General features: G+C 41.9%; 1 protein-coding gene and 1 non-coding gene across 2 annotated transcripts in view; one reads left to right on the top strand and one right to left on the bottom strand.

Annotated features, from left to right (window-relative positions):
- Nucleotides 1-19,062, bottom strand: part of DSCAM (DS cell adhesion molecule) — a 664,082-nt gene that overhangs the window by 419,248 nt on the left and 225,772 nt on the right. The gene's annotated exons all lie outside the window — the stretch shown is intronic.
- Nucleotides 9,636-9,708, top strand: TRNAC-GCA (transfer RNA cysteine (anticodon GCA)). The gene has a single exon. It is a non-coding gene; the product is annotated as a tRNA-Cys (tRNA).

Here is a 19,062-nt window from a genome sequence, read left to right as displayed (position 1 = left end):
CGTGGAAAACAAATATATGGACACAAAGAAGGGGAAGAGGGGGTGAGATTAACATATATATACTATTGGCCGGTACGTGTGTGCGAAGTCGCTTCAGTCGTGTCCAACTCTTTGCCACCCTATGGACCATAGACCACCAGGCTCCCAGGCCCTCTGTCCACGGGATTCTCCAGGCAAGAGTACTGGAGTGGTTGCCATGCCCTCCTCCAGGGGATCTTCCCCACCCAGGGATCGAACCTGTCTCTTATGTCTCCTGCATGGTAGGTGGGTTCTTTGCCACTAGTGCCACCTGGGAAACCCATACTACTGATACTATATGAACTAATGAGAATCTATTGTATAGCACAGGGAACTCTAATCAATGCTCTGTGGCACCAAAATGGGAAGGAAATAAAAAACAAAGAGGGAGTATTTTTTTATGTATAGCTGATTCACCTTGCTGTATAGTAGAAACTAACAACATTGCAAGCAACTCTACTCCAAAAAATAATAATAATAATTTAAAAAATGGCAAAAAGGGAAAATGTGATTATAGTACACAGCCTGCCTCAGTGGTTCATGGTACTTATACGGTTATAATGGATTTGACTAAAAACTGAGACGAGTGCATGGGAATACAGGATATCTGACTAAGCTTCCGATCTATTCTAACATGAAATCAGTAGATACATGAACAGGACTTAGAAAGTTATTAAAGTAGGAAGAAATTTAAAGGAGGCAATAATTTTAAAGTAAATTTAAAATTAAAGAAATCTGGTAGAGTGGATAGCAAAAAGACTAGCAAAAACTGATGGAAGGGATGGCCTTTCTAGAGGGAAATGGAGGGATTAAAATTACTTACATACAATGTTTGGTTAAAAGTGCCAATGAGGCAAATATATGCTATGCAAAAGTGTTTTAATAGGTTCAAAGACTTCCCTGGTGGTCCAGCAGCTAAGACGCCACAGTCCCAATTCAGGGGGCCTGGGTTTGATCCCTGGTCGGGGGCTAGATCCCACATGCTGCAACTAAGACCCAGCCCAGCCAAACAAATAAGACATAAATATTTTTTAAAAAGAGGTTCAGTAGGGGATAAGAGCATAATCTTATATGACCATAGGAGAAAAATTTAGATAAGTCTACTCCAAGAAGTTTAAAATTTGTTCATCTCTGGGGCATAGGCTTATAGGGGTTTCTCAATTTCTGATAATCATTCCTGTTTCCTGGATATTTTATAGGACATCTATCTTTTGTCTTTTACCTAACAATGACATACTTACTATAAATGTCATAACTCATAAAATAATGAAGTTATATATTTTATTTCAGGTTTGGCCACAAAAGGAAAAATTATGTAACCTTATACAGTACAGAGAGCTGCTCAAACAATAAAAATTTAGTGAATATGACTAACCATGAACTCTATTAGGCTATTGGTTTCATGTGTCTGTCTTGCTGTAGCTCACTGAGCCCAGGGGAGGCAAGGCGCCAGCTAAGAGGCTGGAAGAAAATGTGAGCAGCCACAGGAGCTGCAGATGCATTTATTCTCTAATGGTGGGGGCAGTGGCGGCGGCCGCAGCAGCATAACGTTAACACAGCCCAACACACCTGCAAGGGCTTTCTAGGTGGAGCTTATTTATGCTTACCGACCAAAAGTAGCCGGTGGCCAAGCGAGTGCCTCATGACACGCACACTCAGATCCGTAAGTGATCTGTTATATAATCATTATTTACAAAACGTGGGGTGAGATAGACTGACCACGGCCACCTGGCCAATTGCTTTTTCCCTATGTTCCATCCCCTTCAGGGTCTCTTGCCCCACAAGCTAGGTGTAGTCCATCTTCTGTGACATTTCCTTGGCAAGCAACACTGACCCTTGGATTTACATCTTGCAACAGCAGCAGATGCTACAAAAACAAATAGTTACATCCCCAACACATAGCAAAACCCAGTGCCCAGTATCACCTGGGACTCATGTGGCAGTCCTTGCCCTCATGGGAAAAGAGCCACCCACCACATGTGGAGTGCCTTTATCTCCCAAGGCCAAGTCCAGTCCACAGTCTGTCCTTGGGAGATTGCAAGAGCGCCTCCACCCAGGCACCTCCACCCCTGTGGGATTTAAACGCCCCACAGGTGCCAGGCCCACCCCTTGAAAGGGGGGATTTTTGAGGTGTTCACAGCCCACCCACGTGATTCCAAATGCTTTATAAGCTCTGGTTCACATTGTTCTAAATCTGCAAGAGAACCAGGTTAGTAGCACATCATGGGACACAGACTTTACAGTTTACCTCCACACACACAGTCATACAATTTCCAAAGGTAAGGACACAGCCTCTACCGTGTTTCAAAGTGTGAAAGGGCATCCGAAGGAACGTCGTGGGCGCCATGTGATCTTCTAACTGGACCGCCCGTATCTCTTGCTGTGGGCACTTCCCACACTTGGTAAACTGCTGCTACAGTCTCCGCTGCCTCCATTGCTCCAGGAGCAGAGCATTGCGCTGTTTTATCAGTTTTATTTCTGTCAACACATCAGCCCACATTTGCATTCTCCTTACCCGGTAGGGGCCTTCACCAGCTCGGCCCTACTTTGGGATTGTCACACTTCGAATCTCCTCTGCCTGCTGCCGTCTCTCTACTTCTCCCAAGCTTGCCAACATCGATGTAGCAGTTAAGGAATCCAAAGAGGTGGACGGGGCATTGTTCAAAATGGTGTCTCACACGCCACCTGTAAAGCATTTGTCATCTTCTGGAGGATCCTCCACTCATTGGGCCAACGTAGAAGCTGAAAGGATGGATGTCCAGTTGGTTCCAAGCACAGGGATGGTTTCCCCGTCATCGTCCACCACTCTGAAACCCAGGTCCTTGTATTTCCTGCACTTCACTTGCCATCCTGAGCGACATTTCTGGCTCTCTGCAGTCTCAGTGGACTTCTCAGGGCTCCACAGGGATGGGTTCGGCAGGCCCTGACCCAACTCTATGGTTTCCCTTTCCCTTTTCCCTTTTTCCTCTCTCTCCACTGGGGTTAGTCCTTGCTCTTTGCTGGCCTTCCTGGACTTCATCCTGACTGCAGAGTCTGTCCCGTTCCTGTTCTCTTTGGCCTCCCAGAGCATCCATGCCTCCTTGGCCGCCCACGCCTCCTTCTGCTGCACAACAGGCCTTGCTAACAAGTGAGGACCCAAAGTCTTATAACGTTCCTTAGTCTCATAATGTTCCCTTACCAGCTCACTATCAGAGATGGTGGGTTCTTCTGGGGCATGCAGTTCTTGCTCTAATACCACCATACATTGAGCTAGTTCTTCCAAACATCTCTGCACATGGCACACCTGCACTGCATCACATAGCGCATGATCCATACTCACCTTCAGGGCAGTCAGGAAAATCCAGCCGACGATGCCAGTAGCGGTCAGTGCTGCCATTTCCGGCAAAGGGGAGCTCACTGCCTCTAACACCTTTTCATTGCTATCCTGGGACCCATCTACTGTCTCCGAGTCTTCCACAGGGGCCCATGCAGAGAGGACCTCAGTCACCAGGTTCCACATGCTATGCGGTGGCCACTGGCTTCCTCCATCCACTGGAGCCTCAGGCTCCTCCACCTGCTGGGAATCCTGCTGACTATGCCAATTATCTTGCTATATGACACTGCTGGCCAAACCCAGGGTAGGCAAGGCATGAACTTAGAGGCTGGAAGAAAATGTGAGGGGCTGTGGGAGCTGAAGACATGTTTATTCTCTGGTGGTGGCCGTGGCAGCAACAGACATAACATTCCACACCGTCACACACCTGCAAGGGCTTTCCAGGTGGAGCTTACAATGCTTACAGAGCAAAAGTAGCCCATGGCCAAGCAAGTACCTCATGACGCACATGCTCAGTGCTGTCCGTGATCTCAGCTGTTACACAATCATTACTCACGAAATGTGGGGCGAGAGAGCCTGACCACTGCCACCTGGCCAATTACTCTTTTCCTAACATCTGCTTTACAGGAAAAAGTAATTCAAGCAGAATATCCAGGAGCCTTGAATCCTGCAATGGATGACAGGGGTAGGCTTACAATATATCACCTCAGAGTCACCTGTGCTATTTAGCGGCTTCCTCACCTGGGCAAGATTTGCTTGTTTAAGTTGGTTTGAGAGCTTTATACCACCCCATCTCCAATGGGTCAACTACAAAGTAACATTGAAGCTCAATCTCCCATTCATATGCTTCTTCTTTTTTTTTTTTTTTTTTTGGTGAGGAGGTGTTGTTCACATTCCCAACACAGTACTAAGGTTACTCGGAGTCATGAAGTTTGATCAGTGTTGTGTTTTTTAAATCAATATAATTAATTCAAGGCTAACAAAGAAATCAGAGTCTTAAACTGGGAGGCTTGGAATGCTATATATACAAAAAAAAAGTATTGAGTCATTTTGGTTTTGTTTAGCAACTCTATTTTCATTATGGATATTTTATGGTTTTTCATACCTAGACTCTAGTCATCACATTTGATTTTCTCTAGCCATTTCTTTTCTAGTATTTTCACCCTTTAATGCATCATAGTGGGTAAGGTGTAACTGGGAAACATCCATCCCTGGCACTTTTCTTTTCAGAGGTTCACTGTCATCAACACAAATTCTGATCACTTAGTAGCAAGTTATCCTATCAAAGGAAATGCTTTACTTTTTATTTATTATTATTTAAAGTTCAGGGTTTTTTTTGAGGTTAACTGAAAGTCTATAGAATTTTAAAATATCTCAATTTAGGTTATTATTTGACATTTTTGTTGTATATTTTAGCACAAATACGTTTGCTTAACTATTTACTACTGGGCAGCACTTAACCTCTTAAGTTCTGACTTCACAGGCAGAGAAAATAGTCAGTTCACAAACCAGAGAAAGGAGCTCCCATTACACAGAGACAAGCTGATTAATAAGGCCAGGATGGTTTTGGACCTTCCCTCACCCTGGTGGCTCAGAAGGTAAAGCGTCTGCCTGCAATGCAGGAGACTCAGGTTCCATCCCTGGGTTGGGAAGATCCCCTGGAGAAGGCAACGGCAACCCACTCCAGTACTCTTGCCTGGAAAATCCCATGGACAGAGAAGCCTGGTATAGTATATAGTATATATATATATATATAGTATATAGAGAAGCTATAGTATATATATATAGTATATAGAGAAGCTATAGTCCATGGGGTCACAAAGAGTCAGATACGACTGAATGCCTTCACTTTCACTTTCATTTCACAGTTGAGGAGAATCTACCCCTTTGGGTACCAGCTGATTAGGGACAGAAATTACATTAGATTTATAGTGATTCTTTACCCAAGGCTTAGGAAAAAAAGAAAAGAAAATATAGCAACTAAGTACGCATGGAGTGGTACTAAGGTCCCCATTCTAAGTGACTGGCAGGGATGAAATCACTGAATCCCCCACAGCGGCCTGATCAGCAGGGCTCTGTTTTTCTCTTGCTTCACTGATGGATAAATGGACAATGGAGACCAACCATGCCAGCAACCCCCAACCTTTTTGGCATGAGGGACTGGTTTTATGGAAGACAATTCTTGCATTGATGGTGAGATGGGAGGAGGATGTTTTCAGGATGATTCAAGAGCATTCCATTTACTGTGCACTTTATTTCTATTATACCATTTCAATCTCAGATCACCAGGCATTAGATCCTGGAGACTGGGAATGCTGGCACTGAATCTATACTGTAGACCACCTTCCCAAGGGCACAGGCTGAGTAGCTGTGGAGCCAGCCTTCACTCTTAGTAACCCAGCTCTACCCTCCATGAAGCTGTGACCACATCAGACCTTTGATGAGACGGAGAAGTCCTGCTCCATCATTCTACCAGGAGGGAAAGCTCAGAGCAGTGAAGAGACTGTCCAGTGATGAAGCTGGTCTGGAACTCACGCTCTGACCCTGGTCTCACTGTGGCAGCTTTTAGTTCTGTGATGTCACTTAGACAAAGTGACATCTATTTGTCACTTAGACGCATCAAAGAAATGGTGTGTCTGTGCATAAATATCAAGAATGGGGACACTTCACCCTTCAATTCTTAAATTTAGAACATAAGATTACATCACATCTCAAAACACATGTTCCTGAGGAGATGGCTGTGAAGTTATTTTTTTCATATTGAATCATATTTTAAATTCAGGAAGAGTTATTTAAAGTTATCCTGAATAAATCACTTTTTAAAACTAAAGAAAACTTTTGGGAAATAATCATCTTTCAATCTACCAGTTCTAATTTTCATAAATTTGTTTCAGTTAAATAGAGATACACATGCATCTTGTTGTACTGGCCATATTGTTTCCTAAAAGGGAAAAGAGAGAGAGGGATAAAACTTCATTTTCAAATAATTTTATCTCGGATTGTTAATTACTAGGTGGTGCTAGTGGTAAAGAACTTGCCTGCCAATGCAGGAGACTTAAGAGACACAGGTTCGACCCCTGGGTCATGAAGATCCCCTGGAGGAGGGCATGGCAACCCACTCCAGTATTTTGCCTGGAGGATTCCCATGGACAGAGAAGCCTGGCGGGCTACAGGGCTACAGCTCATGGGGTCACAGAGAGTCAGATACGACTGAAGCGAATTTGCTCCCCGCCCCGCCCCCCCCCAAACACACACACATGGAAACTTGGAGAGTCAAGATTGATACTGCAGAGTGCAAAATCAAACACAAGAATAGTTGATTTGGTCTGTTTCATGTGTGGGTTTGTTTCAGAGGAGGAGGTTTATTTCTAACGTTTGTGTGTTAAAATGTTTTTTGTTTAAAAAGAGTGACTGGTGCTCATTTATCAAAACAACTACTCTGTGTGTCTCCTAGTCTGTCTCCTTCAAGAATTTGGGAAAGCTACCTCTCCCTGGATTTGTGTGTGCAATGCAGAAGCTCGGTGCAGAACAGCGAGCATCTCCGTGAAGCAGGAAAGAAGAGACAGCACAGCTTCCCAGGCTCATTAGCACACACACAGAAGAGCCTTGATATTCTTGTTGCAAAGGTCGTCCAGGTCGGCCCTGCTGGTGGGCTGGGAACCTACTTCCCAGGAAACAAAACAGTTCACATGCAGCACAAATGTATTTGATCAGAAACATCCGTGCCATTTGCGGGGAGTCAAGGGGCCGTTCACCAAACTGGCAGAGACCTCGCTAAAAAGCAGCCATAGTCCCTCAGTTTATATTCTGGCAAGAACTACCCGGTCCTCTCAGTTAATGGCTATGAACTTATTGGCCAGACTGAAATAGAAAGACCTCTTGATCTGCACGCATGGAAGTGAAAGTAAAAGTTGCTCCATCTTTTTCCAATTCTTTGCAATCCCATAGTCAATGGAATTCTCCAGACCAGAATACTGGAATGGGTAGCCTTTCCCTTCTCCAGGGGATCTTTCCAACCCAGGGATCGAACTGATGTCTCCCACATTGCAGGCAAATTCTTTACCAGCTGAGCCACAAGGGAAGCCCAAGAACACTGGAGTGGGTAGCCCATCCCTTCTCCAGCGGATCTTCCCAACCCAGGAATTGAACTGGGGTCCCCTGCATTGCAGGTGGATTCTTTACCAACTGAGCTATGAGGGAAGCCCAAGAGGGGCATATTCCTTTTGGATGATGATTAAGGTTATATCAAATGTGCAATTTGAAGAAGATAAATGTTGGAATTCCTTATGAAGCTTACTGGGAATCTACCCCTTAAAATAATCAGTAACTATAAATGAAGGGGTAGATTCAAGGTGGCTTGGTGGTAAAGAATCTGCCTGTCAATGCAAGAGATGTGGGTTTGATCCCTGGGTGGGGAACATTCCCTGGAGGAGGAAATAGCAACCCACTCTAGCATTTTCACCTAGGACATCCCATGGGCAGAGGAACCTGGTGGGCTACAACCCATGGAGTTGCAAAGCAATGGACACAACTGAGCAACTAAATAACAAACCACATGCAAACAAATATAGATAATTATCAAACTAAAAACACATAAAAACAGATCCAGAAGGTTCCAGAAAATGGTCCAAGAATACCCTTGGTATGCTCCTTTCAGCACAGACTCTTCTATCTCATTGTATTCTAACATTTTTTTTTTTTATTAAAACACACTTACTGTTCTTCATGTGAAAAATTAACAATAATGATAAACAAATAAACACATAACTAAAAATGGAGCAGCAGCTTCAGGAGCTGCCGCCGTCCCCTCCCACCGGGAGCCAGCGCAGCCCCCAGGGCTCCAGCAGAGCAGAGTTTGAAAAATGCTGCTTCCATTCTGGTGCCTCACAAAGATCTAATATGTCAGCAAATTACCTCAGATTTGCACGTTATCATTAATCATGGTTGTCACGGGTGATGGCAGCATTCCCCCAGACATAATAAATAATGATGACCTTAAGGCTTGTGCAGGGAGAGACAGGGAGTGGGGGATCATGTGTGAGTCTGCATACATGTGTGCCTGTGCCTGAGAAGGGGGGTCCAAGTCCATCAGAGACAAAGGCAAACACTGCTCATGACATGTCCTCTGAGAGTCCCTGCAAAGAGACCCCCAGGAAGCCTGGCTCCTGCAGACACCAGAGCAGGTGAGTCAACAGTAAGTGGCCCAACAGTCTGCAAAGACATTCTGCAGGCTCTCAAGATCATTTGAAGATAGGCAGTTCTGCAGAAAACAATACCGCCCATCATCCCAGACAGACAGCTCCTGTCCTCCATCCTGGACTGTGCAGAGCATCTGAGACTCTCAGAAGCTTCTCCAGCAGTGAGGCATCCACTCTCATCCAGGCGGCCACGAGCAATGAAGTCACATTTTCATTTCCTGGGGCAGGAGCACTTCAGTCAGTCCTTCTGGTGCTCTCCTGAGTTTTTGTGTGTTTAACCCTTCAAACTCTGCCTTTATTTGCATCTTAACACTCAGATCAGTGCCCTGCAGAAGGCACAAGGGTGGTACATCCTATCTTTCAGGGTTAACTGGGCCAGTGAGATGCCATCTCTGGTAGAACTCTAATTAGACATGGCAGGGAGGCTTCTCCTGGAATGGGACTGGCCCCCACCCCTTGCCAATGATTATAGACCAAAGTCAGGCACTTTCTGTCACCTTCATCTTAGTCCAGTTATTATTTGAATTACATTGTCTTCAGTCAAATTACCAATATGTACCTTAATAAATGTGCTTACCTTTGCATGCAAAACTGTCCACCTATGCAGTTTGGGTAGTTTGAAGTTTCCTTGGCCTTTCATTCCATTCCTCATTGTGTAAGGGATGCAAACTACTTGTATACTATTAATTATTTAATACTCTGGGCTACTTTATTCCCCCATCATGGTTCATCTTTGTGTAAATTCTGCTTCACTCACCAGCTAGACTAGAAGCCTCATAGGAGAAGGAACATTATTGAAAACATCCCTATATTTCTATGGAAGCATCTCTATTTGAAGGCACTTAGTAAAGATATGCGTGAGCAGGCGAAGTCACTTCAGTCAAGTCTGACTCTCTGTGACCCTATGGACCATGGCGCACCAGACTCCTCTGTCCATGGGATTCTCCAGGCCAGAATACTGGAGTAAGTTGTTGCTCCCTCCTCCAGGGGATCTTCCCGGCCCAGGGATCAAATCCTCATCTCCTGAGATTCCTACATTGGCAGGTGTGTTCTTCACCACTAGTGCCACCTGGGAAGCCCTCGTCAAGATATGTTCAGTGGTAGGCTTCCCTGTGGCTCAGCTGGTAAAGCGTCTGCCTGCAATGCAGAAGACCTGGGTTCGATCCCTGGGTTGGGAAGATCCTCTGGAGAAGGGAACAGCTACCCACTCCAGTATTCTGGCCTGGAGAATTCCATGGATTGTATAGTCCATGGGGTTGCAAAGAGTTGGACACGATTGAGTGCCTTTCCCTTTTACTTTCAAAGCATTTACCTGCCAAGAAAGAGAGCTGGGTTCAACCCCTGGGTTGGGAAGATCCCCTGGAGAGGAAATGTCAACCCACTCCAGTATTCATGTCTGAGAAATCCCATAGACAGAGGAACCTGGTGGGGTCAAAAAAGAGTTGGAGACAACTTAGCGACTACACAACAACAACAAAGTCAAGATGTACCGATAATTTCAAGGAAGAATGAGGTGTGAGAAAGGCCAGTCAGCTCTGAGTTTGAACTCCAGCTCAGTCATCCATTCCTGATGTGGACTAGGACCATTTCTCAACATGAGATTTCCTTGGGTTGTTATGTGGGTGAAACATTAATATTTAGATAATTCATGCAAAATGCACAAAGTGCCTGGCATGTAGTAATCAATTTATAATGATCATATTGATGATTATGAATGGTCACAAATATTTATAAAATGTTTATTTAGAATAGCTTATTAATAGCTTCATCAACTAAAGTGTTTGTGTCCTTATCTAACCAACCAAAAAAGATTTTGAGTGTGTTTATGAAGGTCAAATAAACATGATAGATGCAATTAACCATGAACTGGGAAGCAAACTTGAGGGGAAGTTCAGAGAGAGTGCATTTTCTCATGCCTAGGCTTAGGTTCCTGTTTAGAAAAGGGGATATTCTTTTTATCTAGGTGGAGCTTTGCCCATAAGAGGAAAAATAATATGGAAGGAGAAGACAGAGCATTTCCAAAATCCTTTTGAGGGTTATTGATCCTCTTCTCCCAGAATCCCTCCCTTTAAAAATCTAAATTCTGTGTGAGCAAATAATATGTAAGAGATTGATAGAGTCAGTCCACAGGCTCACCTACATTAAGTTAAATTCTATGCACAACAAATTGAGACTGTGTTTAGAAATATCACATATTTTGTTTTCTAAACACCTGAGGCATGGTTAAGATGAATTTTAAATCATTGTAGAAATTATTTCTCATATAGATTCCATATTAAAACATGTCTATACCCCAGTGTTCATTGCAGCACTATTTACAATAACCAAGAAATGGGAGCAACATAAGTGTCCATCAACAGATGACTAGATAAAATATGTATGGTACATACACACAATGGAATATTACTCAACCATAAAAAGAACAAAATAATGCCATTTGTAGCAATGTGGATGGACCTAGTGAATATCTTGCTAAGTGAAGTAAATCAGACATAGAAAGACAATTATTATATGGTATCACTTATATGTGGAATCTAAAAAATAATATAAATGAAATTACTTACAAAACAGAAATAGACTTAGAGGTATAGAAAATGAACTTACCAAAGAGGAAAGGTTGGGGGAAGAATAACTTAGAAGTATGGAATTAATGTAAACACACTACTGTTTATAAAATAGATAAACAACAAAGACCTAATGTATAGCACATGAAACTGTATTCAATATATCATAATAATCTATAGTGAAAAAGAATCTGAAAAATAATTTGTGTCTGGGTGTAACCAACAAAGTTGTGTACAACTTTGTGTATAGCAAAATGTACACCTGAAGCTAACACACTATTGTGAATCAAGAATAGCTCAATAAAAAAATGTCTAAATATGTAATACATATGATTTTGATGGCAGAAATTTGGCTCTGTTGTTGCTGAAAGCTATTAATGTAGGACCCAGTGTAGCATGCATTAATATTACAGAATGATGTACCTTATACTGAGTGCAGAATTTTAAAGCAACAATATATACAAGTGTGTACACCAGGAGGCCCATGACTAATCCCCATTAAGACTTTGGATAACTAGCCCCGAAAGATACTATTGGGTCAAGGACAGAACACTCTCAAAATATTAATATTTATATATTTTCTCTCTGATGCAACAGAAAAATTTTTTAGTCAATCTACCAAATATATTGTTTCAGAAAAGAATTAACAATGTCTATTCATCTAGAAAAAAAAAATGATCTTAAAGCTGTTACATTCAATTTTAGCGCTTCTCACAGAAGCTTCTGTGACAGAAGCCACTTACTGTAGAAAGTTCATGGGGAAAAAATAAATAAAATAGATTCATTGAATGAAAAAGAAAGAAAGTTTATGGGAGCAAAGGAAAGCCTTGCTCAGAAACATGAAATGTATCCAAGACCAACATTCTTCAGTACCGGGTGGAAAGGCCAAAAGATAATTCAACGATGCTACAAAACTATAACTTCCTTCTGTTTTTTGAAATGTACAATAAAGCCAGAACCACATTCACTGGTACAAACAGTAAGTTATGTCAATATAAGTATTGTCCTAATTCACCTATAGCAGAGCCTTGGAGCTTGGTTAGAATTTGGGTTTGGGGGGGTGGGGGTCATCATGACTAGCTACTCCCTCCCAGAAGCCAACAGGACACCTTTTGGGCATCCTGGAAGGAAGGAGGCAGATGATGAGGGGCAGAACAATTTATGAGGCCACAGGCAAGTGAAGGACAGGGCACGAATACAAGCCGCTGCGCTGACTATGGGCACAAGGCCGTTCCCCCTCACCCCACATAGTCTATACACAGTCTCCAACTGAGCAAAACACAAGAAATCTGCAAACCCGCTGAAGTCATTATCATTACTGTGAGGGCAACACCACCCCTCTGGGTCTCTCTCCTTCCTACGAGCTTGTGTCTCATTTATTTATACATGAAAATGGCACACCACCACCCTCTGTGCATACTGTTGCATAGAAATGAAAATCATTCCTCACCTCTTTATTCACCTAAGTGAATTTCTTCCTCACATTTCATGATTCTACAATGCAGCCATGCTAACCAGCATTCCAAATATAATGACTGTGTACTTAATCTACTCCATGAAGCACCTTCTGTGTGTGTGTGTGTGTGTGTGTGTGTGTGTGTTCCATCATGTTCTACTCTTTGTGATCCCATAGATTGTAGCCCACCAGGCTCTTCTGTACATGGACTTTTCCAGGCAAGATTACTGGAGTAGGTTGCCCTTTCTTCCTCCAGGGGATCTTCCTGATCCAGGGATCAAACCCATCTCTTGTATCTCCTGCTTGGCAGGCATATTCTCTACCACTGCACCACCTTCTCTACTAGACATCTAATTTTATGCCCTTATAGCAACAGAAAAACAACTAAAGCAGACATGTTTTCTTTGAACACATTTAAAACACGACTAACTCCCAAACTAATTCTTTTTTTGCATGTGCAGATATTAATGAAATTAAAAGATGCTTGCTTCTTGGAAGAAAAGTTAGAACAAAAGAACAAACAACAAACCTAGACAACTTATTAAAAAGCAAAGACATTACTTCACTGACAAAGGTCCATCTAGTCAAAGCTCTGGTTTTTCCAGAAGTCATGTATGGACATGAGTGTTGGACCATAAAAAGACTGAGCATCAAAGAATTGATGCTTTTGAACTCTAGTGTTGGAGAAGACTCCAGAGAGTCCCTTGGACTGCAAAGAGATCAAACCAGTCAATCCTAGAGGAAAGCGGTCCTGAATATTCATTGGAAGAACTGATGCTGAAGCTGAAGCTCCAGTACTTTGGCCACCTGATGCAAAGAGCTGGCTCATTGGAAAAGACTCTGATGCTGGAAAAGATGGAAGGCAAAAGGAGAAGAGGGCAGCAGAGGATGAGATGTTTGGATGGCATCACCAACTTGATGAACATGAATTTGAGCAAATTCCAGGGCCTCCCTGGTAGCTCAGACAGTAAAGAATCTGCCTGCAATGAAGGAGACCCTGGTTTGATCCCTGGATTGGGAAGATCCCCTGGAGAAGGGAATGGCAACCTATTATAGTATTCTTACTTGGAGAATTCTGTGGACAGAGGAGCCTGACGGGCTACAGTCCATGGGGTCACAAAGAGTCGGACTCAACTTAGGGACTGAACAACAACAGATGTTAATATTTCATACCTGACTTATCTCCTTTGTCTTCTCTAGGGTCAACTTTTTAAAAAAGGTGAAGTAGAGAGTTTTTCAGAATTTTTCCTCACTACAACATGAGCATCACTTGAAACAATTTCATGTTTTTAAAACTGAACTGAAAGAAAACTTCATTGGCTTTGAGAATCAAGACCAGAAAAATCACTACATCTTCCCATTCTCTGGAGTCATTTCAAAAGGAATTAGACCTAAAGGTAACATATTCCCAGAGATGGGGCCCTCACAGGGGAGTGCAATAAATACTTTGATTCTGGAATTTTTGATTCCCTTTGTTTATACCATAAGTCCTCTACATATGAATCTTCAAGGTGCAAACTTTCACAGATACGAACATGTATTACATCACCAATGATATAAATTAGTTCTCATGTCTGGGGTACATTGTCAGATGTGTTCCTCCTTTACAAGTGGTTGTACTTTACTGAGCAGGAATGTAAGAGTACAATACTGCAGTATCTTTACTTCAAGTCCAGGATGTCTGGAAGCAAGAGCAAAAGCAGTGGTGATGTAGTTGGCACTACTGTACTCTGCCGTAAGAGTAAAACTGTTGTCTTTATTTTTTGTTTTTGTTTTTTATGTATTATTAGTGTGAAAAGGATTGTAAAACTATTACAGTACAGTATTATATATCCGATTGTGTTAGCTGAGTGCCTCAGCTAACTTCGTTAGACGTAGGATCACGGTCTTGAAACCGAACATGTTTGTGTGTAGGGGACTTACTATATTATATGTGAAGTCCCTGTGATTTTTCCCAAGGAATTTTAGCGAGACAATTTATAATACTTAGCACTCTGCCTCAGCACTTTCCTAGGTGTAAAATAGAGGGGAAGTGAGGCACAGGGTGGCTTGCTTCCAACAGATGTGCTTGAAAATGAGGTGATAATACACAGAATGCAATCAGGGAGGCTCCTGACACAAGGCCTGCCTAATTGTGAATATGTAATTAAGGCAGAGTGGCTGTACGGCAGATTTAATTATTTTCAGAAATATATCTGACTTGCTTTTTATATACTGATTGGCTCTGTCAGTGAAAAACCTCTCATAAAATCTGACAACCAATTAGTTGCGACTAATTAAAAAAAAAACACATGATTTTCCTTAATTTCTAGAAAATGAGAAACATTAATGAAATACAGTGAATGGAAAAGTAAGCAAGCATGTGCATATACGTATGCACACAAAAGCACAAGTCCTACTGATTTTGTGTTACTTAGAAAATAGAAAATATCTATTTAAAAATTTTGAAAAGTATTTTACTAGTCTGAGATTTTGATTCTATTCACAAAGTTGAAAGGGAAGATTAAACATTTATTAGGAACCAGTTATGGATAAATGTGGTTTTAGTCATTTAAAATATCATTATAGGGCTTTCTTTTTTCATTTGAAGAGAAAATCAAGCTAAATGAGCAATGAATTGATTTAAGGGTTAAGCTGGTCTTGCTTTTAATGTTATTGGCCTGAACACTTTGACAAGAAATTACAATGGAACTTCTATCTTACTAGCTATTTTTCAAAGCAGTATTTTTTTTTTTTTTTTTTTGGTGTGGCGTGGCAAGCTATGATGTTTTCCTGTGGCAAGCTATGATGTTTTCTTGCACTTAAATAACTATGACAATTTTCTGTTTAATAGCACCTGTTATTTTCTGTATGGTAGAGGCATATTATAAACATATACAATAAAACTGCTTAAGCTTCTTATCAGACACATTTTTATTAAATTCCTTAGAAATTACAAATATCCACGAATAAACCTAGATGACTACTTTTCCACTGACAGAGTCTCATCTCTGGGTTGGGTAGGGATGTGTCCATGGTGTCCTCATTATGTTAACAGTAAAGTTCTTAGTCAATTCAGTTGTGTCCAACTCTATGCAATGCTATGAACTGTAGCACGTCAGGCTCATCTGTCCATGGGATTCTCCAGGCAAGAAAACTGGCAACCCACTCCGGTGTTCTTGCCTGGAGAATCCCATGGACAGATGAGCCTGACGTGCTACAGTTCATAGCATTGCATAGAGTTGGACACAACTGAATTGACTAAGAACTTTACTGTTAACATAATGAGGACACCATGGACACATCCCTACCCAACCCAGAGATGAGACTCTGTCAGTGGAAAAGTAGTCATCTAGGCTTATTCGTGGATATTTGTAATTTCTAAGGGAATTTAATAAAAATGTGTCTTGGTTGCCCCAATACAAAGATAAGTCTTGATAACTGGTCAGGCTTTCTGTGAAAAGAATTCCTATGACTGTGGTTCTTTTATTAAAGTTTAAATGGAAAGTTTAAGCATCAAATATCTATCATTTCATTACCTATCAAGGCACTAAGTGAGCACTTTTAATTTTTTCAGGAATTAAGCTATGTCAAGGCTGTATTGAAGAAGGAAACAGCAACCCACTACAGTATTCTTGCCTGGAGAATATCATGGACAGACGAGCCTGGCAGCTACAGTCCATGGGGTCGCAAGAGTTAGACATGATTGAGCAACTAAACCACCAACCACCAAGGCTGTATATTGTCACCCTGGCTATTTAACTTCTATGCAGAGTACGGCAGGTGAAATGTTAAGCTGGATGCCTCACAAGCTGGAATCAAGATTGCCAGGAGAAACATCAACAGCCTCAGTTAGGCAGATGATACCACTCTAATGGCAGAAAGTGAAGAGGAACCAAAGAGCCTCTTGATGAGGGTGAAAGAGGAGAGTGAAAAAACTGGCTTGAAACTCAACATTCAAAAACCTAAGATCATGGCACCCAGTCCCATCACTTCATGGCAAATAGAATGGGAAAAAGTAGAAACAGTGATAGATTTTCTTTTCTTAGGCTTCAAAATCACTGTGGACTGTGGATACAGCCATGAAGTTAAGACACTTGCTCTTTGGAAGGAAAGCTATTACAAACCTAGACAGTGTATTAAAAAGCAGAGATATCACTTTGCTGACGAAGGCATATATAGTCAAAGCTCTGGTTTTTCCAGTAGTCATGTACAGGTATGAGAGTTGGCCCATAAAGAAGGCCAAGCAACAAAATGCTGCTTTTGAATTCTGGTGTTGGACAAGACCCTTGAGAGTCCCTTGGACTGCGAAGAGATCAAACCAGTCAATCCTAAAGGAAATCAACCCTGAATATTCATTGGAAGGACTGATGCTGAAGCTGAAGCTCCAATACTTCAGCCACCTGATTAGAAAAGACCCTGATGCTGAGAAAGATTGAGGGCAGGAGGGAAAAAGGGTGACAGAAAATGAGATGGTTGGATGGCATCATCGATTCAATGGACATGAGTTTGAAAAAACTGGGTGATAGTGAAAGATGGGGAAGTCTGGCGTGCTGCAGTCCATGTGGTCTCAAAGGGTCAGACACGACCCAGGGACAACAAAAGAGCTATTTTATTCTCAACAGTTCTGCTACTGGCTAATATTTATGAATTATTAAATCAATGATGTAGATGGGCTCTCAGTGGATGAAAGATTAGGTATTGTTCTTGTTTTTGATTAATATCCCAACCAGACTTTCCTGATGGTCCAGTGGTTAAGAATCTGCCTGCCAGTACAGGAGACACAGGTTCAATCCCTGGTCCAGGAAGATCCCACATGCCACAGGGCAATGAAGCTTCACAGTGACTGAATCCCAAGTGCTTAGAACCCACGCTCTGCAACAAGAGATGCCACTGCTCAACTAGAGAACAGCCCCCAATCACTGCAACTGGAGAAAGCCAGCACCTGGCAATGAAGACCCAGTCTTCATAAAGCACAGTCAAAAATAAATAACCAAAAAAGTAAAAAGAAAATCCCAACTCCACCCCAGGTCTTCTAGTCCCCAACAGTCTTCCAACCTGCAAGGTCCAAAGTAAGCTGTCAAGAAAAATTGTGGAAAAATGAAATGGGCAAAAAATCATTAAGTGGGCATTGAGTGTCCTTACCAAGTTCATTCATCTTCACTTTTGCTTTTCTTTAACTAGGCTGTTTATAACTCCATAGACATAGAAGTTAACTATTTAATAATAGGAAACACAGAGCAAAGCAAATATTTCCTATCTGTAACAATGCAAAGGATTTCTGTTCATGGCAAGGCAAACACCTTCTGTCCTATAGAGAATACAAACCCTGTAAAGCAAATGCTCAACTGAACCAGCTGCAATATATTACCCATCTCCTCATCAATAAGTTATAAAATTTTTGATTTAGCTTCATTTTATGTTTGCACGAGAATTAGGATTTGACTTCCTAAAAAAAAAAAAAACCCTTTAGTAGTGCTTCCTGGCAGCTTTTTGCTCTCCCTGCTGGCTTTGTCGCCTCTTGAAGCTATTGTCCTTCCTCTATCTGGTGTGACATCAAGCACAACACACAGTTTCCCCAGAACACTACTGACATAAGGTTACCATCGTTTCCTGGCTTTACTCTGGGCTCTGGGATGGTAACAAAGGGACTCACAACTTTGAAAAATGATACTTTAAACTTGATGTTTTAACCTTGAAATGTACACAGATATTGTATTGTATGGGTTTCCCAGGTGGCGCTAGTGGTAAACAACCCGCCTGCCAGTGCAGGAGGTATAAGTGATGAGGGTTTGATTCCTGGGTCAGGGAGATCCCCTGAAAGAGGGCATGGCAACCCACTCCGGTGTTCTTGCCTGGAGAATCCCATGGACAGAGGAGCCTGGTGGGCTCTGGTCCATAGCGTCACAGAGTTGGAGATGACTGAAGCCACTTAACACACACACACATTGTATTCTGTAGTACAGCAGCATTTTAATATTTATTTATTTATCTGACCAAGCCACATCTTAGTTCCAGCATTCAGGATCTAGTTCCCTGACCAGGGATCAAACCCAGGACCCCTGCATTGGGAACACAGTCTTAGCCACTGAACCACTAGGAAAGTCCCCTAGCAGTATTTTAGCATTAAAACTAACACTTGGTATTAAGACCTATATGGGAAAAAAATCTAAAAAAGAGTGAATATGTGGAATATGACTGATCAGTGGACATACATATGGAATATATCTATGTGGATACATATGTGATACACATGTGGATATATGTGATATATATGTGGAATATAAATGATCAGTGGAATATAACTGATTTACTTTGTTGTATAGCAGAATATAATACAACATTGTAAATCAACTCTATTCCAATAAATTTTTTTTTTAAAAACTAACACTTGGAATTTCCATGGAGTACAAGTGATATTCTAGGAAGCTGGGCAGTACCTCTTTTCAGCTGCTGCATCCCCTAACTGGCACATGCTTGCAGTCCTGTGGCTCACACCAGCCATCACAGATGCTTGAGATGAGCTGGCATCAG

Source organism: Dama dama, chromosome 19, assembly GCF_033118175.1.
Source record: "Dama dama isolate Ldn47 chromosome 19, ASM3311817v1, whole genome shotgun sequence".
NCBI lineage: Eukaryota > Metazoa > Chordata > Mammalia > Artiodactyla > Cervidae > Dama > Dama dama.
The sequence above is the reverse complement of the archived record's forward strand: the minus strand, read 5'-3'. Positions and strand labels throughout refer to the sequence as shown.